Below are 27,458 nucleotides of genomic sequence, written 5' to 3' on the forward strand. Positions count from 1 at the left end.
CCATTAAAATCACTGGGGCTTCAGATTCTGCATTGAGTCTGGCCTCGGACTGAACTTAAAGGGTAACTGCCCAGTCTAAATGCTGAGCAATCCTGGCATTTCACTCATGAGGAAACAACATGAGAAGCTCAACAGCAGAATGAGCTGTCTGATTTGCCATGCTAAGTCCATCAGAAAATCTGAGGCTTCTGTGTGTGAGAGTGCCTAACTCCCTGTACAACTCTTGTTTCCATTTACATGGGTTCAGACCTGCCATATCTACTCCTAGGATCCAGGACATACACAGGACATCAGAATATTATAGCATGTTTGCTACTGACTATACAAAACTCAGATCAAACAGTATCTTACAATATTTCATCATCACACTTCATTCCCATTTCTTTTTGATTTGTAAATACACAGTATGATTAGTTTGCATTTCTCTTTGCTTGCCTGTGAGCAGAGTTTTATTATGGTGCTATTCCCAATCCCAATATCCCATCACGACACTACAGGAAGGATTTGATTGCATTAGAGAGAGGGCAAGAGGAGATCTACCAGGACGTTAGCCAGATCGGAGTCTTACAACTATAAGGAGAGACAGGATGGACTGCTTTCCTTGGAGCCCAAGAGGCTGAGGGGTGACTTATGATCTGACAGACGCATATAACGTTATGAAGTTGTTATATAGGGTAGATTGTAAATGTCTTTTTCCTATGGCATTGGTGTCGAGGAGAAGAGGGTAGAGGTCCAATGTGCGAGGTAGGATGTTCTGAGGGGATTCGAGGGGAATCTCTTTCATACAGAGTGTGGCTAGAATCTGAAATACACTGTCTACAGACGTGGTGGAGACATATACTCATGATATTTAAAGAGAATTCAACAAACACTTGAATCATCAAGGTTTAAGCTATAGGTCTTATTGCAGGTAAGTGACATTATTTCAGCTATGTACAATGGATAACATGTTCATGATTGGCCTGTTTCTATACTGCAGGACTTTATGACACCCAGTGCGATTGAGGTCAATGAAAATAGTGTTCTCTTACCAAACCTTATCTCAACATTTCTTACTATCTTTCCTTTCAGTTAGTCCTGAGGAACGGTCTTGGCCTGAAACGTCGACAGTGCTTCTCCCTATAGATGCTGCCTGGCCTGCTGTGTTCTACCAGTATTTTGTGTGTGTTGTTTGAATTTCCAGCATCTGCAGATTTCCTCGTGTTTGCTCAACATTTCTTGTTGTATTACTTCACCCCCCACCCCCCCACTAGATCAATATTTCAAACTGGGTTCCAAGCTCTTGTTTTACTGAGCAGTAGCGATCCATGCTCTTATGCAAACATTGTGTTCATGGTCAACCTGTAATAAGCACCTTAAATAAGAATTTTCTCAAAAAAATTTTACAATTCCACTGGCAGTGTTGTGACCGTGAAACTGTTGCATAAAGACTGGAGCTGTAATTGTTAAAAGATCTTAATTCAGCACGACAGGCAGACACTCTGTAGAATCAACCGAGAAGAATCTATGCAAAGGTAACTATAGGCAGTGGCATACACTTTCGATAATGTAATTACCTATTTAACTTAATTGTTTTAAGAAGAATTCAGCAGGCGAAGCAGCATCTGTAGAGGCAAAGATATGGTCAACTTTTAAGTTCAAAGTGGTCCAGTGGGTTCTGAGCACAAAAGCCCAGCTACCCTAAATAATAGTGACAGAGACGGCTCTCTGGATATATGAACACCGAGAATTTGAGAATTGGGAATACTCAAGAATATGTCTTGATCTGCAGTTTATGTGGAGTGGCAGGGATATTTTAATGCAGGGCATTTCACCTAATACCTTCCCTGACCTCAATTGGGAGTTCCAATGAGGGGTAATTAATATAAACACTCAATTACTGTGTTCCACTGTGTACAACAGTGCAGAATCAGAATGTCCCACATTCAATAGCTAGTTTCAATGCCTTCAAAATGTTGATGTATATCACATTATTGACAGTTTTTCTTGAACACTGGTCCTTGTTTGTATTAACTGGCTGCTACTTGTGTCTTGACATGGCACATAACAAACAAATGTACCTGTGCCCTATAACTTCTGGAAGGTGGCCCCTGCCTAATAATCCCTCATAGGCAGGATGGGGGAATTAATGTCAGTGCCCTCTCCCACATTTCTATCCCTCATATCACTTCTTTGATCACACTGAATCAGCCCTGTTTGATGCACCAGATCATTGCAAGCCTAATAAGTATCAACTTCCCAAAGCAAGCAATCTGAACTCCAACATGGCAGACAGTTTTCAGGAGAATACAGTATATATTCCAAAGCACTATATAACAGCCTTACTAACTCATGAGGCTCATTGACCCAAACCACTGAAAATGATTGTGCAGTATCCAGAAAGGCTCGCATTATTGAGACTATCTCTTGTGTGCCACAGACGTTAAGTGCAAACAGTGGAAGAAGCATCAATCCAATGCACCTCCTGTTTTTTTCTTAACCAGGGCCTCAACATCCCTTGGAGATGATAGTTCCCTACACCTGTTATCCTTACCTTTTATTGTGACAGGCGCATACAAACTTTGTACTCTCAAAGTGTCACTTTTGAAAGTTTCCTACTTAACAAGTACACTGTTGCCAGTGAACAACCTGTCCCAGTCTACACCTGCCATATCCTTTCTAATACCATCAAAAATGGCCTTTCTCCAATTTAGAATCTCAATCCATGGACCAGACCTATCTCTTTGCATGTTTATTTTGAAACTAATGGCATTGTGATCACTAAATACAAAGTGAACCCCTACACAAGCTTCTGTCACCTATCCTGTCTCATTCGCCAACAGCAGATCAACAGCACAGACTATCACTGGAACTTCTACGTACTGATAAAGGAAACTTTCCAGAACACATCTGACAAATTCTATTCCATCTCATCCTTTTACAGTATGTGAGTCCCAGTCAATGTGTGGACAATTAAAATCACCTACTATAATAACCTTATGTTTCTTGCAACAGTCTGTGATCTCACTACAAACTTGTTCCTCTAAATCTATCAGACTGTTGGGTGGTCTTTAATATAGCCCTGTTAATGTGGTCATATCTTTCTTATTACTCAGTTCCACCCATAATGTGTCACTAGATGAGTTCTCCAGTCTGTCCTCGTTGAGCACTATGTGACATTTTCCCTGACTAGTATCACCACCCCTCCTCCTTTCATCTCTCCTGCTCTGTCATATCTAAAATAATAATATCTAAAAGAATATTGAGCTGCCTGACCTGCTCCTCCTGCAACTAAGTCTCACTTATGGCCGCAATATTATAATTCCACATGTTGATCCATACCCCGAGCTCATCCACCTTTCCTGCAATACTTCTTGCATTGAAATACATGCAACTCAGGACATTATTTGGACTGTGCTCAACCTTTTTGTTCCTGACTTTGAGGTCTTAACAACCATCTGTCTCCACAACCTCTCCACTACCTGTTCAGGCACTCTGGTTCCCACCCCCTGCAAATCTAGCTTAAACCCCCCCCCCCCACCTTGTGCAGCAGTAGTAAACCTTCCCACTAGGGTATTAGTCACCAGTCACCTTCCAATGAGATCCTAATGATCTAAAAATCTGATGCCCTCCCTCCCTCCTACACATTCCTTAGCCACATTCCTATTTCTAGGCCCACTAGTACGTGCTATGGTAGTCATCTAATATTAAAGCTACAAAGCAGAAGAAAAACACCAATGGAGTTGAGAAGCAGTTACCCCTTATGTTGCTGTCAAGAACCTCAGAATTTGTGTCACCTTAGAAATCACAGGGCTGTAGTCAAAGCAGGTCAACCTGAATCCAACAATAACCAAAGATTTCCTCAAATTTTGATGGGCTAAAAGGCTTTATATTGATTTATTTCCGATCTAAGTTGTGACTGGTGCTACTCTGGTAGATCTCGTTCAGCAGGCAGATCCAGTCAGCTTCACACATGTTGCAGCCTAGCTCCACTGATACAACACAAATGCTAAATAAAAATCCCAGGTATTTCAACCTTATTTACTTACAGTATATCTACTTATCTTGTTGACATTTTAATGATAGCAAATATTCATCTGCCTTATCTGTTCCTGAATAAATATGGTTATGATAGAATGAGGCAACAATGAAACCAACTCTGGAGGATAACTGCTTCTTGGCTTCCTCTTTATCTCCAATGTGTTTTGTAGCCTGTATATTAGATCAGTGAAAAAAGGTCTTTGTATCTTTTTTCATAGTAAATTGCTTGTAAGAAGAATTTGGCACCTGCTTTGAAGGGTTTGTGCTAACTTCCAGCTGAAATCCCATCCAATGGGAAATTACATTGGACAGTTTTGTTTGCATGACTGTCAATCTTGAATTCTATTCTGTACAGACAATAACATCAACAACACACACACACATTGCACAATTCTGACATACCAATAGGAAACTCGACTTAAAGGTCACACCATGCACCTTCATTGTTCAGTCAAGTAAAACAAGAAAAAAACCATGTAGTGATCAGAATCTGTAAGTGATCTAAAAAGTGCCCACTGGGACATTGATTTTATCTTCACTGAGCACCACCCCCCACCACCACCACATTCACTTACGTGCATCCCTATGTGTCTGAGCAGCACTGCTAAAGGATGTAGAATCTGTGCCCTAAGAACTGTGATCTGTGGTGCTGTTGATGTGGTAGTAATGGCCTGATCATTGCATAGGGCTCTCCAGGGAGGTTTCATACATGGGGGTTCCAATTACCCAGCAATGCATCATTCAAGCCTTTGACCACTCATTTCCCCTGCTGCCTACCTACTATTCGCCACCTCTGTTTTCCTAGCTGGCTGTCATGTACAGTCTGTTGGTGCTAATCCAGTATCATTCTCAGCAGGCACTGAGGCATGAATTTACTTCTAATGCTTTTAAATGGGACAATATAACAAACATGATTTCTTAAAGTGGGGACGCAGTGATGCTTTTGGTGATACCCATTTTGGCAGTTGCACACATTATCTGTACATTTGGCTCAACTAAAATGGGGGAAATCCCTCCTATTTATGCCCAATGGTTACGTGATGTCACGTTTAAATTTAGAGAAGATTCAATGTTTAATCTCTGAATCTAGTCAATACTTCCAAACATTGTGGGGACCTTTTCTGAATTATTTTCAAAACCTTTGATTTGCTGTTAAAGCACAGATAACTAATTATTCTTTTTATTTTTTTTCTTTACTAATCAGCTTGATAGTGGGTTAGATTTTTTTATATAATAAAATTACTATATTTCAATGTTATGAATTAATTAATCTGTATGAATATAGGGTAAAGAGTCTTTATATGCGATTTATTATAATGTATTGATATATATATATTTTTATTGTACTCTGTATTCTTATATGTAAATTAATAAAAATATTGGAATGAAAAATCGGGGAACATCCTTTTTCTAGGCTCCTGTTTCTGACTTTGTTGCCTCTGGATACTGTCCTTGCTCTTTAATTGATGAGTTTATTTATTTGTTTGATCAATCATTAGCCTATTTGGAGCAGACAGACTGTGATCATTTTGACTTCCAAAGAGGCCATTCCTGTAAGAGGAAGACACGAATGAGGTGTCCTATTAACAATGTGCCGTCTTTCTGTCACAGTGAAGTATAAAGCCCACTGTCACTTTGTTCCCATCCTGCTCCAATACCGAGATCTACAATAAAATAACGTAAGATCCAGAAAAGCCATTTTCTTTTTCTTGGTTTTCAATATTGGCTTTATGGCGCTTCGTCAGTGTCATGCAACAGACCCACTGACTCCACACTGATCATTTAACACCAACTTACAGGAACTCTACGTTTTATTTTTTCCATGTTCCCATTTACTTCCCTACATTAAATGGCTCACCTACCTACCGGGAGAAAGTTACAGTGGTCATGTGACCTTCAGTGGGATGTGGGGAGGAAACCCACAGAGTCACTGGAAAACGTATAAACTCCAGATAAACAGTATCAAAGATTGGGATTGAATCTGCATCGTTGGAGATGTGAGGCAGCAGTCCTCCTTGCGACATTGTCATCTGTAATTTATCTTTAAAAACATTAACTTTCCAGCTCAAAATACAGCTGCGGACTGGCATGATGTGTGTTTGCGGCATGTTCAATATTTAGTTTCTAATTCCTGTAGTTTTATTTTTTAGTATTTGTCAAGCATGTTTGTTTATTGTGGGCAATTGTTAATGCCCTGTCCCACAGATTTTAAACTTTGGAGGTATAAGGCAGCTAGAACGAAGGTCCATAGATAGAAGACTAACTATAAGAGAGCAGGAGAAACATTTGCAAATAGGGAGAATTTGCCTGCTGGTACCAATGGCACCAAGCATGCCGTGGTGCATATTATTGATGCCTGGTACTCACTGATATCTTTGGAGAAAACAAGAAAAGTAAATCAGTGAAATTTGCTCATAGGTTTGTGTTTCATGCTGAAACCAAGTCAAGTTTCAAAGTTAAGTAAAATATTTACACTCCTTGTGCCTGTTTCAAACAAATGGTTTATACAAACATGACTGCATTTCCAGATCAGGTGAGTTTTAGAGAGAAAAGTTGGTGGGGGGGCACAGACGGAATAACATGCCCACCCCAACAAAGAGCACACCCACAGGAAATGAAACACACAAACTTAGGAAAAACTTTAATATCATCTCTTACACAATAATTTCCATTCTATTCAACTCTAAATACAAGGATCATTTCTGCTTAATTTGCACCTTTTGTTTTGAAGGCTCTGTATGGTTTATGAAAAGGATAGATAATTACTGCTTCCGTGCTTTCCTATGTCTGCGGTATGAAAGTTTTAAGACTCATTTCATTCAGTGGTTACCAGAATTTCACATTTATTCCAGCTTTAGAACAGTTGTGAATGAGGGAAGACTTTCTCTGTGTGCCCTGCCAAGAGACCATCAAACATTGGAGCAGAATTAGGCCACTTGGCACATCGAGTCCACTCCACCATTCAATTATGGCTGATCTTTCTTTGCCTTCCTCAACCCCATTCCCTGGCCATTTCCCCATAACATTTGATGCCGTTTCCAATCAAGAACCTATCGATCTCTGCCTTAAATACACCTAATGGCCTGGCCTCCAGAGTTGCCCGCGGTAACACACTCCAGAAATTCACCATACTCTGGCTAAAGAAATTTCTCCACATCTCTGTTTTAAATGAACACTCCTCTATTTTGAGGCTGTGCCCACTTGTCCTATACTCCCCCATCACGGGAAACATCCTTTCCACATCTACTCTGTCTAGACCTTTCAACATTTGAAAGGTTTCAATGAGATCCCCCCTCATCCTTCTAAGTACCAGTGAGTAAAGGCCCAGAGTCATTAAAAGTAACCCTTTCATTCCTGGAATCATCCTTGTGAACCTCTTCTGAACTCTGTCCAATGCCTGCACAACTTTTCTTAGATAAGAAGCGCAAAACTGTTCAAAATACTTGTGAGGACTCACCAGTACCTTATTAAGCCTCAGAATCACATCCCTGCTCTTATATTCTAGAGCTCATGAAATGAATGCTAACATTGCATTTGTCTTCCTCACCAATGACTCTACCTGCAAGTTAACATTTAAGGTGTTCTGCACAAGGACTCCAAAGTCCCCTTGAATCTCAGATTTTTGGATTTTCTCTGAAAAATAGTCTGCACATTGATTTCAACTAACAAAGTGCATGACTATACGTTTACCACTTTCTTGCCCATTCTCTTAATCTGTCTAAGCCCTTCTGCAGCCTTCCTGTTTCCTCAACACTACTTGCCCCTCCACCAATATTCCTATCATCTCCAATCTTGGCAGAAAATCAATCTATTCATCATCTAAATCAATTTTGCAGTCCTCTGGAACTGTCCTTAGTCCAAAGATTCTTGAAAGATCATTACTAATGCCTCCACAATCTCTACCACTACCTTTTTCAGAACCCTAGGGTGTAGTTCATCTGGTCCAGGTGACTTATGCACCCTTAGGCCTTTCAGCATTTTGAGCATTCTCTCCCTTGTAATAGCAACTGCACTCACTTCTCTTCCCTCACACCCTCTAACATCTGGCACACTGCTAGTGTCTTCTACAGTGAAGGCTGATGCAAAATACTCATTTAATTCATCTGCCATCTCCTTGTCCCCCATTATCATTTCTCTGGCCTCATTTTCTAGCAGTCCTATGCTCACTCTCTTCTTTTTTATTTTTTTATTTACTTGAAAAAGCTTTTTGTATCCACTTTAAATTATTTGCTACCTTGCTTTTATATTTCATCTTTTTCCTCCTAATGATTTTTAGTTGCTTTCTGTATGTTTTTGAAAGCTTCCCAATCCTCTATTTTCCTCATAATTTTTGATTTGTTGTATGCCTTATGTTTTGCTTTTACATTAGCCTGACTTCCCTTGTCAGCCATGGTTATGTTATTTTGCCATTTGAGTATTTCTTTGTTTTTGGAATATATTTATTATGCACTTCCCTAATTTTTCCCAAAAACTCATGCCATTGCTTCTCTGCTGTCATTCCTGTCAGCATCTCATTCCCATTTACTTTGGTCAACTCCTCTCAATTTCCTTTACTCCACTGAAATACTGCTTCGTCAGACTTCACTTTCTCCCTGTCAAATTTTAGATTGAAGCATATTGTAATCAATGTCTCCTAAGGGTTCCTTTACCTTAAGCTCCTTAATCACCTCTGGTTCATCACATAACACCAAATCCAGTATAGCTGATCCCCTAGTAGAATTGACGACAATCTGTTCTGAACAGCCATCTTGTAGGCATTCAACAAATTTACTCTCTCGAGATCCATTACCAACCTGAATTTCCCAATTGACCTGCCTGTTAAAGTCTCCCATGACTATCATAACATTGCCCTTTTGACACAGCTTTTACATTTCCTGTTGTAATCTGTGGTCCACATCCCAGCAACTGTTTGGAGGCCTGTTTATAACTGCCATCAGCATCCTTTTACCCTTGCAGTTTCTTAACTCAACCCACAAGGATTCAACATCTTCTGATCCTATATCACATCTTTCTAATGATTTAATGCCATTCCTTACCAGCAGAGCCATGCCATTCTTACTGCCTAAATTCTTATCCCTCCAATACAAAGTGCAACCTTGGACTTACAGCTCCCGACTACAACTATGATTCAGTGATGGCCACAACATCATACCCCTGACAATCTGTAGAAGGCAACAAGATCTTCCACCTAATTTCTTAAACTTTGTGCATTCAGATGTAATATTTTGAGTACCACATCTGCTACCCTTTTTGATTCTACATCTCTAATGCACTGAAAGTCACCCTGTCGGCAAGAGCAAATGGCATATGTGTTTACAAACCATGGGATTATGATTCGATTCATGCTTTAATGGATGGTATAGAAAAAAAAGAGTCAATATGGACTCTAAGCGAAATTCCATTTCCCAACTTACTTCCCAGCATTAATTCTCTTTCACTTGCCCAGAAGAACACTCACTTGCTTCTGCAACTTACCACTCTCTCTTTCACAGTAGCCAGTCTTATATTTTATATTTTTATTGAGATACAGCATGAAATAGGCCCTTATGGCCTTACAAGCCACACCGCCTAGCAATCCCCTGATTTCGTTCTAGCCTAATCACGGGACAATTTACAATGACCAATTAACCTCCCAACCGGTATGTCTTTGGACCGGAGTATTTGGAAGAAACCCACGTGGTTATGGAGAGCACATACAAACTCCTTGCAGGCAGCAGCAGGAAATGACCCTGGGTCATTTTAGCTGTAAAGTGATGCACTAACCACTACAGTATGGTGCCCCTCAATTTACCTATAATCCAGCACGTCCTTGGGATGTGGAAGAAAACCAGAGTGTCCTAGTGGAAAGTCTATGGGGTCACAAGGAAAAGGTGCTAAATATACAGACAACCCTGACGTCAGAATTGAACCTGCGTCACTGAAGCTGTGAGCAACTGTACCCGCCTGTTGTGCCACCAAACACATCCCACATGAGCGGAAGGTTGTTTTTGTATGCTGCTATTAGTTTTGCCCTTATAAAGGACTGATATTATAGAAGGAATAAGTGACATACCCTGAACAACAAATATTGTAGGTGTATGTATCTTCAGGCCCAAGTACCTAAGAATGAATGTTAACCAGATATGATAAGGGCTTGACCTTGTGTTCAACCAAATAATGAGTTAAAACCCAGTTCCCATCCGCAGCATCAAAATCTGCTAAGCATGGAGGCTGAAGTACAGCACTTTCCCAGTTCTAAGCAGATTTAGCATCTCCTACAACAACCATGCTTTAAAATTCATAAATGCTAATCCCCTCATAATTTACAGTTTAAGCAGCAGTCCTACTCACACACCCTGTGGCTAGGGCTCTGTCAGAGTAATTATACAGTGAAGCTGAGGACTGTGACTGCTAACTGTGACTTTAAAGGTGACAGGAAATCCTCCACACCGGCAAATTGCCAAGTAAGTCCCTTTTCAGAAAGATACATATTATCAAATACTTTAGCAATGTAATTGAGTTAGGAAGTTACAGTTTTGTGTTTTAAATAATCTTAATTGAGGGAAACTATAAATGAACAGCTCAATCATTTTTTATGCTCCAATTATTGCTGATTATATTTTTTATGCTTAAAACCCTTCATCCCACTAGACTTTGCATGAGGCTTTTTTTCTAATTTAATGTGAACCTTTTGTTTTAAATACATTCGTTCACAAAGATGTGCCGTTCAGTGGATGATGTCAAGAAGTGATAAATTAGCCTCACTTTGTAGAGATTCCTGTGATAACTAGTGGTGATACTTCAATTGGAAATCAGAAACGTGGAGATATTTCTTTAATTATTTAAATCAGGTACAATGGATCAGAACTAAATTGGAAGGGTAATTTAAAAACAAAATACCACTGGAAATTATGGAAATAGGAGAAAATGCTAGAAACACTTTGCAGATAAGACAACATCTCTGAGGGGAAAAGCTGAGCCAATGTTATTGGGGTAACCTCACAGAATTTGCTTGATTGCCAGAGTGTTTGCAGTGTATCATGGCATGGAAGTGAAAATCCTCTGACACTTACAGTTGGCAAGCAAGAACTAAGCTTTGGCATAAGGCAAAGGTGGAGTCGGAGAATGCCATCAAATTTGTTTTTATCTATTTCTAACAACTTAAAACTTGTTAAGGTAAAACAATGTTAAAGTATATATCCCCGTTGCCCCCTCAGAATCAAACCTGTAGCAAACTCAGCGGAGCCTCAGATGCTTCACCAGCTTTGACCCGGCACAGGAGCACAGATGTGGTCCACCAGTGTGATATTGAGGAATCCCAGCAACATGGGGCTCTGCTACTCGAGGCCAATGAAAAAGCATCCAGTAGTGATAAGCTCAGTGCCACCTGTTGTGTACTCAAATCCTAACTTTGGTTTCAATGTCCAAATCCTATTGAATTCCTTTGCAACTGATAGTCACATCAACCAGCTTTGGTCCAATATGTAAATATTAATAGTGTATCTTTCAAGACAGCTCATGCGAAACAAATACTGTCGATTCCGCATTTCAATGGAGGTTGAAAGATGTTCTGTAATTTGAGCAGAGTTCAAAATTATGTTTCATTCTGTACTTAATAGGTCACAGATATTATTTTTCATTTCTTTATAATATTTTGACTAAGTTCACAAAGGCTAAATGGTAGTTTAATGCTGTTTTTCTATTAAAAGGAGCATTAGCGAGATGATACGTAGAGCAGCGGCTATGGTTCATATAGGCTGTGAATACAAGCAAATATTTCCAATAAAGCATTATGTACAAGATCGCTAATGTTTCCCCACTCTGTACTCCTTTTGAGTCCTGCACATATAGTCAACATGTCCTCTCATTCTTCAGGCCTAAATGATCGTCACACTTTTTTTCACATTAACTGCATTTACTGGTGTCTGTTCAATGTGCTAATCTATCAACAAGCTCCCAAGTTATTTCTTGGTACATAGTTTATCATATGGTCTAATTTTGGATAATCTGTGCTTCATGCAATTCAATATTCAATTCTGTTTTGAAAATCACAGCTACCATTTGCCTTGTCCTGACAAAGGGTCTCGGCCAGAAACGTCGACAGTGCTTCTCCCTATAGATGCAGCCTGGCCTGCGGTGTTCCACCAGCATTTTGTGTGTGTTGCTTCAATTTCCAGCATCTGCAGATTTCCTCGTGTTTACCATTTGCCTTAGTGGTTTTGGGACAGGAATGGGAAAATCAGGGAAAGCCATTGGAGCAGTTGTAGAGCAATTTGAGGGATGAATGACACTGAGAAAGGTCTTGTGCAAGTTCAGAGGAAGAGCCGGACACTTTGAACTCTTGTGTAGCATGAAACCAGGTGATAAATGAATTAGTTACAAAACTGGAGCCTGGTTTAAGCACATGCAATCAGATCTATTCACTGCTTTGTGCGTTAATTTGCAAATAATCCTTCTGTGAATTTTCAGCAAGAGGATGGACTGTTTTAAAAAACCCATGATGGAGTCACTACTAATGTTGTTGTTTCTGTCTGTAGTTATCCCCCTGTAGAAAAGGGAACACCCCACAACAGTGTCTCAGATCGGGCAGGTACCCTGGTTCTTCTGCTCAATGCTGTATGTCACTCAGTCAACGATGGCTGTATGAGATGCAGGCAAGGATGTTTACACTGTGAGCATCTGATAGCTTCACAGGATCAGATACCATCACTTCATTGAAATGTTACAGGATCACCCCTGTCAAGCACTTAGCCTATCTTTATACTATGGAATTTTGCTGTCTATCCATTAGTCTTAAATTCTGTATTTCAAATGAAACCTGTGTGAATAATTGAGACCTTTCTAGAAATGATAGATGGTCTTTGTCACCTTATGAAAATGACACTCGAATAAAGTATCATTCACAGGCTAACAGCTGGCGATCTCTTTCCTCATGATACGATGAGTGATGAAACTCAAATTCTCTGATCAGTGTTAATCTGGCCAGCCCAACCTGCAAGGTCAGTTGAGATCTGAAATGGGGAATTTATGCTCAGCTCACATGTTATACCGAGGGCAGGAAAACAGCCAAGCACTGGATCTCTGAGATGGGTTACAGTTAGGGTAAGTTAGGGAATACTAACACTAAATACCCCAAGTACTACTTCCTGACATCAGAGAAATTTGTAACAGCAGCTAGAGATGGAATCAAATATGAGCAACAGTTCACTTCAGATATTATCAGTAACTTCAATTGATAAATAAAGCCCTTATTGTTTCACTCCAGCATCATTAATTCAAGGAAGATGAGGAAATCACATGCTTGTGTTGCATTTTTCTTGACCTCCTGTTGTCTTAAACATGCTTTAGTGCCACACAACAGTATCATTAGATCTAAACTATCCCTTTGTCCTTCAATTTCCAATCCTCTCAGTAACTTAAAACCAACATGCTTTCTATTTTTCCTAGTCCTGACAAAAGGTTCCTTGACCTGAGACATTAACTCTTTCACGGCTGCTGCCTGTTTCCAGTAGTAAGGCGAGGAGAGATAGAAGTCAGATGTGAGGTAAGTATGTGTCCTTCCATCATAGTCCACTCAAGTATCATGGAATGATACAGTGCTCTTGGACCCACATTGGGTCTTCTGTGGCCACCAGACATGGGTTTACACTAGCTCTATTCTCCCTACATTCTCATCAACTCCACCTCCACACCATCCCACACCAATTCTAACAGTTCATAAATTAATTGTAAGCAAGTGATTATATTCTTGTTTTGAATTTATCTTTTAACCTTGGTAAAGGGATGCCTATGATAGTGGTCAGGGTTGGCTTCGGTCTGCTGTGTACTGTCACAGCACCTAGCTTCTCTTCTGTTAGTTTATTTTCTTCTTTTTCCTCACTATGCTCCTGCGTGCATACGTCCTGCTGCATTTTGCTGTTAGATTGGAAGGGTTCACCAATCCCTGCATAATGGACATTAGAAAGAAACATCTGTTATTATGTCATTCTGCACCAGTTCACCTTAAGAGTCTCTTTCAGAAAATGCCACAATAAGTGAACGAAAGCACTTTATTGTACATCGACTGACTAGAAAAGATTAGGTGGTCTTTGGGGCACTTTTCAAAGTTGTGTCTGTTACGTTTGCAAATGAATGTGCATTGGAGCACTCACTTGTGAGCCAGTATAGCCTCTCCAGTTTTGTGTAAAATGTGCTTGTGCCTGCAACTTCTTGGCTGGTAAACACTTAATTTCAGTCAAGCAATTGGTGCACTCTTTCTCAAAAGATTCTTCATGGGCTGTTTTTACGTGCCGAGGAACAAGTCGTTACTTGCAGCATTGCAGTTGCCTGTTACCTCAAAGCATTGAGCACAAACATTATGATGTGAATGAAACCTGGAGGAGGAAAAATAATAAAAGAAAATGGAAAATAAATAGATGAATAATGTGAATGGTTCTAAACCAAGGATGTGAAGGTATTGAACTGGTCTGGTTGCACTCAATATAATTGACATAAGATTTGCAAGATAAAAAGATACTAAACCTTCAGCTATTGAATGAAGATTTCATATGAAAGGGACTAAATAATGCCTTTCAGGATGTATTATTCATGAGAAGGCTATGCATACCATTGGGCTTTCAATGGACCATTTACAATTTATAGCATATGTTTTCCTTCCAGCTTACTTAACCTCAAGGAAAGTGAATAAGTACAGAAAACATTTCTAGCCAAAAAGTTTCCAATTTCAATTCTGATACTAATTCTCAGAGGTACCTGAATGACAACTCTGGAATATCATCACAGGCTGCACTATTCTTTGCTGAACCTAGACAGCCTGAGTGCACAGCATTCCAATATTTTGCTATAGGGGAATATCACTGCAGGAAATGGAATATTCCTTTGACACAGATTCCTCCTATTAAATGGTGATGGAGAGAAGGGGGGAAAACATGTTGGCCTTTATTGCAAGAAGGTTTAAGTACAGGAGCAGAGTTGGCTTGCTTCACTTTTGCGGAACTGTAGAGATTAGTGGAATATTCTGTACAGATCTAACCTCCTTGCTAACGAGGATACTCTCACAACTGAGGGGGGAGCAGTAAGTTTCTTAAGATTGATTTTTTAGATGGCAAGGTGGTTGAATGAGAAGAGATTAAGCACACAGTGCCAATATGTCAAATTTTTGTTCAGAAACATCCATTCAGTCTTCAACTTCTATCAATCACAAAGGAGGTAGCTGTCTGACCGGTAAACCCAATGATAAAGAAAAATCAAGGCTTAGGACCAAAGTCATTCACATCAGCCAAGCTTTCAAAAATGTATTTAATATTCCAAGTCAGTTTGAAGCAGTGATTCTATTTCTCTCAATCAGATGTTGCCTGACCAGCTGAGCGTTTCTAGCATTTTCTGCTTTATTATGGGTTTCTAGCTTCTGCAGTATCTTGCTGTGCTTGTGATTATCTTGCACTTCCTGGAAGCTTCCTTATGATGGCCAGTGGAAGATATTTGTGTAGGGAGTGCTCTTTGGATGATATCAGGTATGGATCATCAATTATCATTTCAATCCAAGATAGAAATGCTTTTGTTATTAATACTACACTTATTCAGGAATGTTTTCATGCTTTTCCAGGAGAAGATTTACCCAAACTCTGTAGTACAGTACAATACTAGACTAATTGGGCAGAAATATACATGAGTTATGAATATTCCCTGTGTAATTTGACTGTTTTATATAAACTCAGCTATTACTGTGTAACACTTGGATGGCATTTACCTCAAGGATTGGAAGTTTAAAATGTGAACTAGAAATATGAATACTGAATTCCTCTACAGATATAGCATATTTGAATATACGATATTAAGCCATGCCTGTAAGGATTCAGACTCAGTTTGTTGGCAGTAGCCTGGACAATTGTTTCAGTGCTGCAAGAAAGATGGAAAAGAACAAAACTGGATGTTTTTGTTCCTGGTGGTGCAACTAATTGAGTTGCTACTTCACTGTTCCAGTGACCTGGGTTCAATCCTCACCTCTGGTTTTCTCTCTGTGACTCTATGGGTTCCCTCCAGATTACTCCAGTTTCCATCCACATTACAAAGACATGTGTGTTCATAGGTTAATTGGACACTATGGGTAAGTTTCCAAGTGACAATTCATGGGGCCATCAGCAGGTCATAAGCAATTAAAAGTGAATGAGGAGCATCATTAAGATTGGGTGAAGGAAATAGCCAAAGTATTTTAAACTCCTTTTAAAGGAACACGTATTTCATGGAAGTCCATTTTTGTCTTCAGTATTTAAAACAAAACCTTCATCAATAACATGGTTGAGGCAATAGCAAATTTAATTAACTTAAAGTTGACTTACGATTGTAGGATGGTTAGGTCCAGCACAGCTATGACTAACGTATCACGTATGAACCCTAAATCAAAGATACACTCCCAATGCAATTACCAAATACTCATTTTGTATTAATGTCATTTCTAAGAAAGACATCCACTCTAGCTTAATGTCAGCATATCTTTATATTCGAACGTGCAAGTTTATACTTCATTCTAGAGACCAGAACATATATGTAATTTATACATTCCAAAGAATTATTGAGGGAACATACTGTCAGGTCAGATTTTATAATGACATTATTTTCTTCAGGCATAGAAGGAGGTCATTTGGTCTATCAAGTCTCAAAGCATTCCCCAAAGTCCCATTTCACCATTTATTTCCTTGTAACCTATTGTCCCTCTTATTCCTAGCAATTTCCCACTGAATCTTTCATCATTGCCCACATTAGAGACAATCTATATTAGTCAATCCATCTGTCCAAGGAACTGGGATGTGAGAAGTTTCATAGTCACTGAGAGGGCATGCAGACTCTTCACAGAATACAGACAAAACCTGAGATCAGAACTGAATCCAGATCACAGGAGCTGTGCAATGGCAACATGAACAGCTGCACAACTCTGCTCCAAGCCGAGGCCTTGATACTTGATTACTGTCACTTGATACTGCGCGGCTAATGTTATAGTCAGATCAGCCAAAACCTTATTAAATCATAGAACAGCCTTGAAGGGCTGAATGGTCTACTGTGCTTCCAACTTGTACGTTAATATGTGTGTTTCACCTGCCTACTCTTGGTGCATAGGACCAATAGAAGACAAAGAAGATTGATAATGCCTATTGAATGATACGTTTAAAAAGTATTTGTATGATCATTCTGTCCACATATAGATAGCCACTTTTCTTTAAAATGCAATGGGGGTTGCATGTCAAAAGTTGATGCTTTGAATGAGGTGAGATACCAGTAATGGTGATCTAATAGAGCAGTATGTGAGGGTCAGTGAATACTTTGCTACAGAATTCAGGAGCAGAAAGCATAAAACATTGTGCAGTACTAAATGGTCCTCCCAAGCAAAAGAGATTTCTTTTGTTGCAGGCAAAACCAGGTTCAGATCACCTGACGATTTGGGGAGAGTCCAAGGAAGGTGGGGTTAGTTGGGGGTCGGGGCAAGGAAGAGACAACCAGAGGAAGTGAAATTAATCATTGTTAATGCGTATTTTGACCTCGAAGGTTGGACAGGATCATTGGAGTGTCAGTGTTGGGGATGACCAGGATCATTAGTGGTCAGGCAAGCTGCTGGTTAAGTCTTTTTCAACAGGATGTTCCTTTGTTGGCCGCGTGTCCCCAAAATCCCAGAACAGTTGCTCAGGTATGTGTAAAACATGGGAAACACCAAAGCAAAAATTCTGGCTCAGTCCAAGATAACACCTTCTTAATTTTCTTTGAGCATGATGTTTCTTTGGAATTGAATTGCACAACTCACAAAAATACAGTTACTCATTCCCTATACCTTTAATATGAAAGTAAACAGCGTGAGATGTAAGTTCCCGTATCTGGCCCAAAAATTGATTTGTTAACCATGATGTTCTTACGTGAATAACAAGTCCTGGGAGGAGAGTGGAAAAGAGAGATAGTCAGTGCTTCAGATTTCATAAGGGTGGAATTTTAATATGCAGGTAATTTATCCTTTAACAATATATTAATTTGTATAACTATGACAAAATGTGAATAATTTTCATTCAACAGGTTAAAATGAGAAATACTTTATTCCATAAACTTACCATCTGAGATCATGGTCCTAAAGGAATTAAAGTAGACTATTGGATTCACTAATTACTTAGATACTGTAACATACTCTTCATCTCTTATTTAAAGAGTCAGCTGCTGGATCCTTTCTGCAAGGGTGTTGACATATTGTATATTCATGGGGCCACTTTCAATGAGTTTGCAATGGAAAGCAGATCGAAATTCACTGCACCTAGAAAAAGTTTCTGTACCAAAAATAATCATAGCTGCCTTACACAATTAATCTGAAAATGTGATCCAAAGATTTTTTTAATATAAAGATGTTAACTATCTGCCTCAGCCTGAACATTTTGTTCTCCCTGCTTAGGGTGATCTGCTCCTCTCCTGTTCACTATTTTGCTTTGATCTTGACCACTGTGCTTCTCAGTCCCTAGATTCCTGCCATGATCCCCAGTACTGCTGATCCTGTGCCTGCTACCAGCTAAGGTTTGAAAGTTTTATAAGTTGTAAATTCACCTATTTAAATCTTTTCTGAACTGGAGCATTGGTATTGGTTAATCCTTCAAAACCGGAGCACAGTCTATTCCAACGCCCAAGAACAAAAGCTTAAAGTTAGAGATGAGTATCATACAGGCATCCAAAAGATGTGTTACAGTACAAAGAGAGGAGTTGCTACCTGGGTGGAAGACGTTTCTGGTCTGGAATGTCTTGGAACATTCTTGTCTTTTGTATTAGAAGTTCAAATGTATAGTTTATGCACAGTTTCAAACTAAAGTTGATTTTAATATAACTGCAAACATCTTTTGTGAAAATATTTCTCCAAAATCGTTGTCTATATCCTGCTAGAACGCTGTTATCTTACAATCAATATGGTGACAAATAAAATCTTTAGGTACAAAAGCATTGAAGCAGCTTTTCATTCTAAACTCATATGCTTTAGCCAATAAACTGTGAGAAGAAAATCTGTCCAAGCCACAGTAGAAGAACCTGAGGAAAAAATCACTCAAGATTTGTGAGTATTGTTGATCTTTAAGGCATCATATAAAATTAAATACAGATGTTCAGTCTTATTGGTGAATTATAAATTTTCTATTGCTTTGTACTCAAAATAGATATGATGAATTTAATCTGCACACTTTACTGGATTCTTAATTCAGAGTCTAAAATTTTTAAAAAATGCAGCCAACATAAATTCACTTCACACTCTGGTGGAATTTAAAATTATTAAAAAAAGGAATTAAAGATCTGGTCAATGAGAGAGCACAAGGCAGTTAGATTGTCAATAAAGCAAATTGGTTCACTAATGTCCTTCAGGGAAAGAAAATGCCATCCTTACTTGATTTGCCCTTTATGTGAAAGCAGTGCCTCACAAACGTTGTTGGCTCCCAGCTGCCTTCTGAAGTGATACAGAAAGCCATTTAGTTTAGTTTAGCCAAATTGAATGGAGACTGCCTGGAATTCCCACCATTACATTCTAAATCAATGAGGGATGGCCAATAGATTGTTAGCGTAAAGGGATGTCCACTCTACAAGAGTATTTTCAGTCAGTATTTATTCACCGCCAAGGTCAACTATTATTAGTGACAATTTTACTTGAAAACAGCAGAAGTTTTGATCATTACCTCTTGGGTATGCAATTTACCAACCAGTAAGCACATTAGACTAGATCTTTTCATGGTGGATTTGGTTGCTTTTTGTTGAATATGAGGAGAATCCCCAAATTTTAATGCAAATTACTCCAGGTTGCTCTTGTGTACATCCTATGTTATTAATAAGTCAAAGTTAACATTAAAAGAATTGAGAAGGAGGGAATTCATCATTAAAAAGGCAAAGGTACAGAGGAGGTTGACTAGAGTAATAGAAAATTCTAGAATTTTTAGTGGAACAGGGAAAGCTAAGAGGTAACCTAATCAAGGTTCAAAGATGTGAGAAATTTGATTAAAGTCAGTGAAAATTCCTTCCCTCTGTTAGGAAGATCATTGGATTAAAATCAATGGTGAAAGATTTGGGTGGACAAGGAGGTACTGTATATACTTACTGGTATTTGAAACTGGTATTTGAAAAGATAGTGTAATCACCCCATTCTAATTGTTAAGGTTTGTTGATCAGGTAAGTAACAGCAAGGACAATGGACAAAAAGCTTAAGGTGGAAATTGAAGCTTGACTACTTTTAAAGAACCAGATTGTAGTGCCTACCTCTGGGATTAAGTTTTCATGTCACTGGGATACTAAGAAACAAATAAACAACTGAAAGCTTCTTTGCCACTGAACTGTATGTAATAAAATGCAACCAAACATTTCTGCCAAAAAAAGTAAATGTGGTTGTACTCTTTTCAGTGAAGCTCTTCAGCAAATAAAACTATATATTATGAACAGATTTTATCTTTTAAATACTTGAACAAAACAATCATTCCTAATATAACCACAGAAACATTTACCTGTTGCAGAGAGCTAACAGAGCTTGACCAATACCATTCAAAGGGAAGATGTGCAAGTTTGTTAACTTCCATAACTTAACATCATTAAGGACCCCTATCGGCCAGGACATGTCATCTTCTCATTGCCATCATCTAGGACCCTGAACAGACATACTCAATGTTTCAGGAATGGCTTCATTCCCTCTGCTCTCAGATTTCTGAATGGACAATGAACTCACGAACACTTCCTGATGAAGGGTCTTGGCCCAAAACATTGGCTGTTTATTCTTTACCATAAATGCTGCATGCCCTGCTGAATTCCTCTAGCATTTTGTGTGTGTTGCTAACACTTTCTCAGTAATCCTCCTCCCTTTTGCAGTACTTATTCATTTTTTAATATATGCTTCTTAATGTAATTTATAGTTTTTATTACTATGTGTTTTTATTACTATGTGTTACATTGTACTGTTGCCACAACATATACTAGGGATATTTTAACCTGATTCTGATATGAGAGAGTGAACCATTTGTGGCTTCTGACATTTTAATGGTTGAGTCTGGTGCTTGCTATACTGACTAAGACACAGGAAATTCATTTGAACACTAGTTGTGAATTTTTATGTCGCAATGTGTATTGTGAGGAGTATATGTGTAGTTGTGTATAATATTCAATCTATTCTTCATGAACCACCTTCCTAACAGTATTAATTTGATGGTGACTTTACTGAATTAAAATTTACTCAAGAGTTTTGGACTGCCTAACACACCTCAGACTAGTGTGATGGTGCTGGGTTCACTGTGCACTAAACCCTAAACTCATAAAAGGTTTCAATTTATTTTATGTTTTATTGAGATACAGCAGGGAATGGGCTCTTCCAACCCTTCAAGCCATGACACCCAGCAACCTCCAACCTCACCCTCGCATAATCACTATAAAATTTACAATAACCAATTAAACTACCAACCAGTACATCTTTGGACTGCGGGAGGAAACTAGAGCACCCTTAAGAAACCCACATGGTCACAAGGAGAATGTACAATCTCTTTAGAGACAGTGACAGGAAAACTCTATCGGAATAGGTATCAATGGGTGCCCTCACTGTAGAGAGATTATACAGTATCAACCTACTCTTCAAAGGCTATCTTATGTACGAGTCTTAGTCTCTGCAGCGAGGTCCAACTGCCAATACCCACCATTTGAGTGGTGGGTCCCCTTCTCTTTCAGCTAACAAAGTAGTTTAAAAAATTTATTTTATTTTTAATGGTACGCATTTAAACTTAGACAAATAGTTCTTAATACACGCTTAAAACACACAGAAGATTTCTCATTTATAAAAGCCTTCCGAATTCCAAAAGATTTATAAACTATAACGGATTTCCAAATATAGAACATAAAAACATAAGAAATAGGAGCAGGAATAGGCCATCTGGCCCACTGAGCCTGCCCCACCATTCAAGATTTGGCCATGGACTCATCTCCACCTATCTGCCTTTTCTCCATAACCCTCAATTCCCCAGCTAGGCAAACATTTATCCAACCTTGTCTTAGATATATTTCCTGAGGTAACCCCCACTGCTTCATTGGGTAGAGAATTCCACAGATTCACCACTCTCTGGGAAAAGCAGTTCCTCCTCATCTCCATCCTAAATCTACTCTCCCGAATCTTGAGGCTATCTCCCTTATTTATTTTAGTCTCACCTACCAGTGGAAACAACTTTCCTGCCTCTGTCTTATCTATAGCTTTCATAATTTTATAGGTTTCTATAAGATCTCCTCTCATTCGTCTGAAATCCAGCGAGTACAGCCCCAGGTGACTCAATCTCTCCTCATAGTCTAACACCTTCATCTTTGGAATCAACCTGGTGAACCTCCTTTGCACTGCCTCCAAAGCCAGTATATCCTTCTTCAAGTAAGGAGACCAGAACTGCATGCAGTACTCCAGATGTGGCCTCACCAGTACCCTGTATGATCACTGCATAATCTCCGTGCTCTTAAATTCAATCCCTCTAGCAAAGAAGACCACATTCCATTTGCCTTCTTGCTAATCTTCTGCACCTGCAAACCAACCTTTTTTGATTCATACACCAGCATGTTGCAATCTTTTACCATTTAAATAATCATCTGATCTTCCATTTTTCCTGATGACCTTGCATTTACCAACATTGTACTCAATCTGCCAGACCCTTGCCCACTCACTTAACCTATCTATATTTCTCTGCAGACTCACCATATCCTCTGCACAGCTTTTCTACAATTTAGTGTCATTAGCAAACTTAGATACATTACCCTTGGTCCCTTCTTCCAGATCATGAATGCATATTGTGAATAGTTGGGGGCCCAGCATTGATCACTGGTTGTCAACCAGAGAAACACCCATGTATCCCAACTCTCTGCTTTCTATTGGTTAATCAATCCTCTATACATCACCCCCTACTCTATGCATCCTCATCTTATGGATAAGTCTTGATGTGGCACCTTATCAAACGTCTTCTGAAAATCCAAGTAAATAATGTCCATCTGTTCCCTTCTATTTGCTGAACTCATTATATCTTCAAAGAACTCCAGTAAGTAGGTACAGTTCTTAGAACCATAGGACCATTGAACATTACAGCACAGAAACAGGCCCTTCAGCCTTTCTTGGCTGTGCTGAACCATTTTTCTGCCTAGTCCCACTGACATGCACCTGGGCCATATCCCTCCATACACCTCTCAAGTTTCTGTCCAAGTTTTTCTTAAATGTTAAAAGTGAGCCCACATTTACCACTTCATCTGGCAGCTCATTCCACATTCCCACCACTCTCTGTGTGAAGAAGCTCCCCATCATTCTCCCTTTAAACTTTTCCCCCTTCAACCATATTTTTTTTTCTCCCCTAGCCTCAGTGGAAAAAGCCTGCTTTCATTCACACTATCTATAACCATCATAATTTTATATACCTCTATCAATTCTCCCCTCATTCTTCTACGCTCCAGGGAATAAAGTCCTAACCTATTCAGCCTTTCTCTGTAACTCAGTTTCTCAGTTCTTGTGAACTAAAAGAAACTTCCAACAAGTTGCAGATGGGTGAGTCATTCATCACAGAAAATGAAGGTTCAGAAATGAATTCTAGTTTTTTCTTTCAGTCACTGTCTTTCTGCCATTCTTAACAATCCAAATGCTTTCTAAACTTTATACTGTTTTGCTACAAATTGGCATTATTTCCATGTGATGTTTTTCAGATACTTTTGGTGGGACAAAGTAACTCACTTAGGCGATCTAAAAAGCAAACTGAGACTGAGATCACAGGGCTGACACTCTGTGCACACAAATATCCTAACTATTGGTTGATCATACCTGGTTCAACGTAAGCTGTGCTAAGTGACAAAGTTAGTATGGTCTCCAAGCTGCTTTGAAATTCAATCACAATGATGCAAACAACCTAGCCAATGCTGTTTCTTTGCAAAACTGTCCTTCAGATTGGCTATTGCTTGCAGTTTACATTAAGAACTGAACAATGGTTCACATATACAACAAGAAGCTGAGCAATGAATATTGGTTAGAACATTAAATTTGTCACAAACATACCTGACCCTTTGCAAAGGACATGCATGAAAGCTGAGGTTAGCAATAAGCATCTTGGGTTCTGGCAAGAGAATATCCATCACACTGGAAATGTAACTGTGGTTTCAAACCAAGCATATAAAAGGAGAATAATGTTAGAATTACCGTGTCATAACTTTCAATGTTTTATTATCATTGGCTAATGTATTGCTAAATAGGAAAATATGTCCCTTGTGCAATAACCATCTAGAAATTCTATGAAATTACACAGTGTTGCTACATTCCACACACTGATGGCAGAGAACGTAGAAATTGCATGGATCATTATATGCCAAACTGATCCAGTCCAGAGAAGTGGCTAAATCTTGACTTCATCTGTTGACATGTCTTTAATGTTAGTAAAATTAAGCAGCCAACTTGTCTCCCTTGAGAAATATCATCCTCAAAATCTACCAGTGCAAGAGTATATCAAGTATTCCAAAAGTAATTGGACTTGATATTGGAATATTTACATTTTAAAAATTATCTGCTGATTCTTGCATTGCTGCACACAAGCTGCATGCTAAAATCACCAAGTTCAAGATCAAGTTTATTGTATACATGTATACTGCCAATTGAGTTAATAGACTTCTAGATCAAGGTGCACAACACTGCATGCATAACTCACACACAACACTTAGTAAAATCACCACAAATAATTTAACAAATAATAAACTGCATTTATGACAAAGGTTAAAAAGTAAACAGTATGATGCTAGTGTGCTCTGTGAGTGATGAGACCTGGGTGGTGGCAGGGAGTTCAGTAGTTTCATGAACAAGATAAAATCTGTAGGTGGTGAAAATGAAAGTAACATTCACAAAATGCTGGAGGAACTCCACAGGCCAGGCAGTATCTATGGAAAAGAGAAAACAGTCAATGCTTCGGGCTGAGACCCTTCATCAGGACAGGTTAACTTGATAATTCAGTCTCAGCTGGATCTAGCAGTTCAGTCTATTGTCCAGGACTGGCAGTGCAGTAACACTGAACTTATGATTTAGATATCACTCAGCCTTTATCAGAATACAAACACTTTCAGCTACTAATAGAAGTATTAATACTGTTTGGTAAGATCTATAAAGAAGACTAGAGGGCCAAAAATAAAGAATCCCTGCTAGAAGTTCTGTCTCCATCTATTTTAGAACTATACTCAACCACTGCAATCAGACTGGGTAATCATCCTGGGGAGACGTACTTTGAAAGTTTTGGTTCTACCAACATTATTTTGCATGAAAGATTTTCTGAATGACATTTTGAACAATAAGATGCTGTCTGGCCTGCTGAGTTCTGCCAGCGTTTTGTGTTTTTTTAGTAAGTTAAGCATTTTCTTTGGTTCTTCGGGACTTAGTTCTCAATCAAGCCTTTAATATAGTTGCTGGTTTATTTCAATAGCATTCTGATTCAATAAAAATGTATGAGAACAATGTTGCATTAGGCAGTCAGTAACAAGGAAAAGACTGTTTGCTATATTAATGTAAACACTACTCTCAAGGTCCTGCTAAGAGTGGAGACTCCTGGAAACTGGAAAGAGAAGAGTAATCAAATGCCTTAACACACTCAGGACCATTGTTCAAAAGGGAATTCCACTCGAATGAAGTTAGTAACTCATCTCCTTCTACCTTAGGCCACAAACTAATCAATCACCCTGATGAGTTATTAACTTCAAACTTTCTGCATAATTACTCAAAGAGTTGAACTGCATGTGCATGTAACGAGAGCTGTATAACTCATCTCCTTCTACCTTAGGCTACAAACTTATCAATCAGCCCTGCTGTAGGCACTTTAAGCCATAAAGAACTTTATGGCTCTTGGAGGTCCAAGATCTGTATGCTTCACGACTGCTGGACTAAGTGCGTAAATGTAGGAGGGGACTATGCTGAAAAATAAATGTGCTAGGTTTTCTAAAATTGACTCTTTCTACCTTAGGCCACAAACTTATCAATTACCTCTCATACTTCTGTGGTTTAGCATCTCCAAACAATACAGTATATCTCTCTGGTTTAGCATTCCCAAACAATACAGTATATCTCTATGGTGTAGCATCTCCAAACAATACAGTATACCTTTATGGTGTAGCATCTCCAAACAATACAGTATACCTCTGTGGTGCTTCAATACTGCACAGAAACATGCAGGTGGATTTGCTGCTCGTGGAAGGAATGGGGGACTTAAATCCTTACTCTTATTCTTCAGGGTCAGAATATTACTACTGAGCAAAGCCGACACCACAGCTTCTTAAATTAGATAAAGCACTAATTGCAATTAATCTGAACACATTTCATTTTTCACTGAGATATAACATGAAGCAAATGTACTACAGCTGATTTAATGTGTATGCCTTCAATGAGCATTTCACTGATTTCATAATGATCTGGAATAATATTATGCAAAAAAGAAATGGAGGCTCATTTTAATAAAAGCATTTTTTTAATGTTTCCCTTATTTAAAAGTTTGCAGAACCTCATAACAAAACTGAGCAGTTATTATTTCTCCAAGGCTGTTATGTTCTCTTATCTACTAGTGACACATGTAAAGTCCATTTCATACAGGTTTCTGTAATATATACATAATGGTCTTGGAAATTTGCAGAAGCCACTACATTTTTAAAACTGAATTCACTTCTTGTATAATACCAGTGACCATTACAGAGGAAATGCATGAAAAGATATGGTCTTCAATCAAGTTTTCAAGTTATCCCTGATTGCACGGCAGCCTTGAATTTTAACTTTAAAAGCATTGGAGGTAAAACAGAAATGCTCTGTATTGTTTCTCATGCATTTCAATAAAATTTTAAGTTCTGTAGTTATTTCAAAGTAAGCTATAAAAAATTCCATCCTTTAGTCTGCACCTTTTATTCCCATTCAGGTTTAGAAAACTGCAAAGGAGATGAGAGCAGAAGCTATACAAAAAGAGATAATGCAATACTCAGAACCATCCAGGCACTAACATTGAAATAAATGTGTCTTTATCTATCTTACAGTAAGAGCATGGATTTTTAAATTTACCACTGGATACAGCAGTCAGTAATCGATAGACATTTTCTTTGTTTTTGCTTTACGCCTTTCAACAAAGCTAGTGAATTTTGATGATAAACTAGCAAAATGATCAAAGTGAACATTTTCAAATTCTGGTGTGTTTCTCAGTATTTTTTTTTGATTTTGTAGTTTAAATATCAAGCTATTGCCTCCAGCCATGGCATTTTGCTTCAATTTGCCTTTCCTTCATTTAACATTGTGCTGCTGTTCCACTGCTTTTATGTTTAGATTGCTGTTCACTATCAAATAATTAGTATGGGCTGAACTCTTGCTTTTCATTGATCATTACAGACAACTTCCTAGAGAAAAAAATATTTAACTCAATATTTCACTGAGAAACTTCACGGTTCATACAGAAAAAAATTGTTCCAACATG

At 38.7% G+C, this 27,458-nt stretch overlaps 1 protein-coding gene across 4 annotated transcripts in view; it reads right to left on the bottom strand.

The window, feature by feature from the left end:
- LOC132397270 (uncharacterized) overlaps window positions 1-27,458 on the bottom strand; it is a 255,037-nt gene that overhangs the window by 43,608 nt on the left and 183,971 nt on the right. Inside the window, exon 3 of one of the 4 annotated variants that reach the window (XM_059975798.1) lies at window positions 24,035-24,127. The exons of the other annotated variants lie outside the window; for them this stretch is intronic. The gene's annotated coding sequence lies outside the window, so the exon portion shown is untranslated. The remainder of the gene's footprint in view (window positions 1-24,034; window positions 24,128-27,458) is intronic. 4 annotated transcript variants of the gene reach the window in all.

Source organism: Hypanus sabinus, chromosome 7 (genome assembly GCF_030144855.1).
Source record: "Hypanus sabinus isolate sHypSab1 chromosome 7, sHypSab1.hap1, whole genome shotgun sequence".
Lineage (NCBI taxonomy): Eukaryota > Metazoa > Chordata > Chondrichthyes > Myliobatiformes > Dasyatidae > Hypanus > Hypanus sabinus.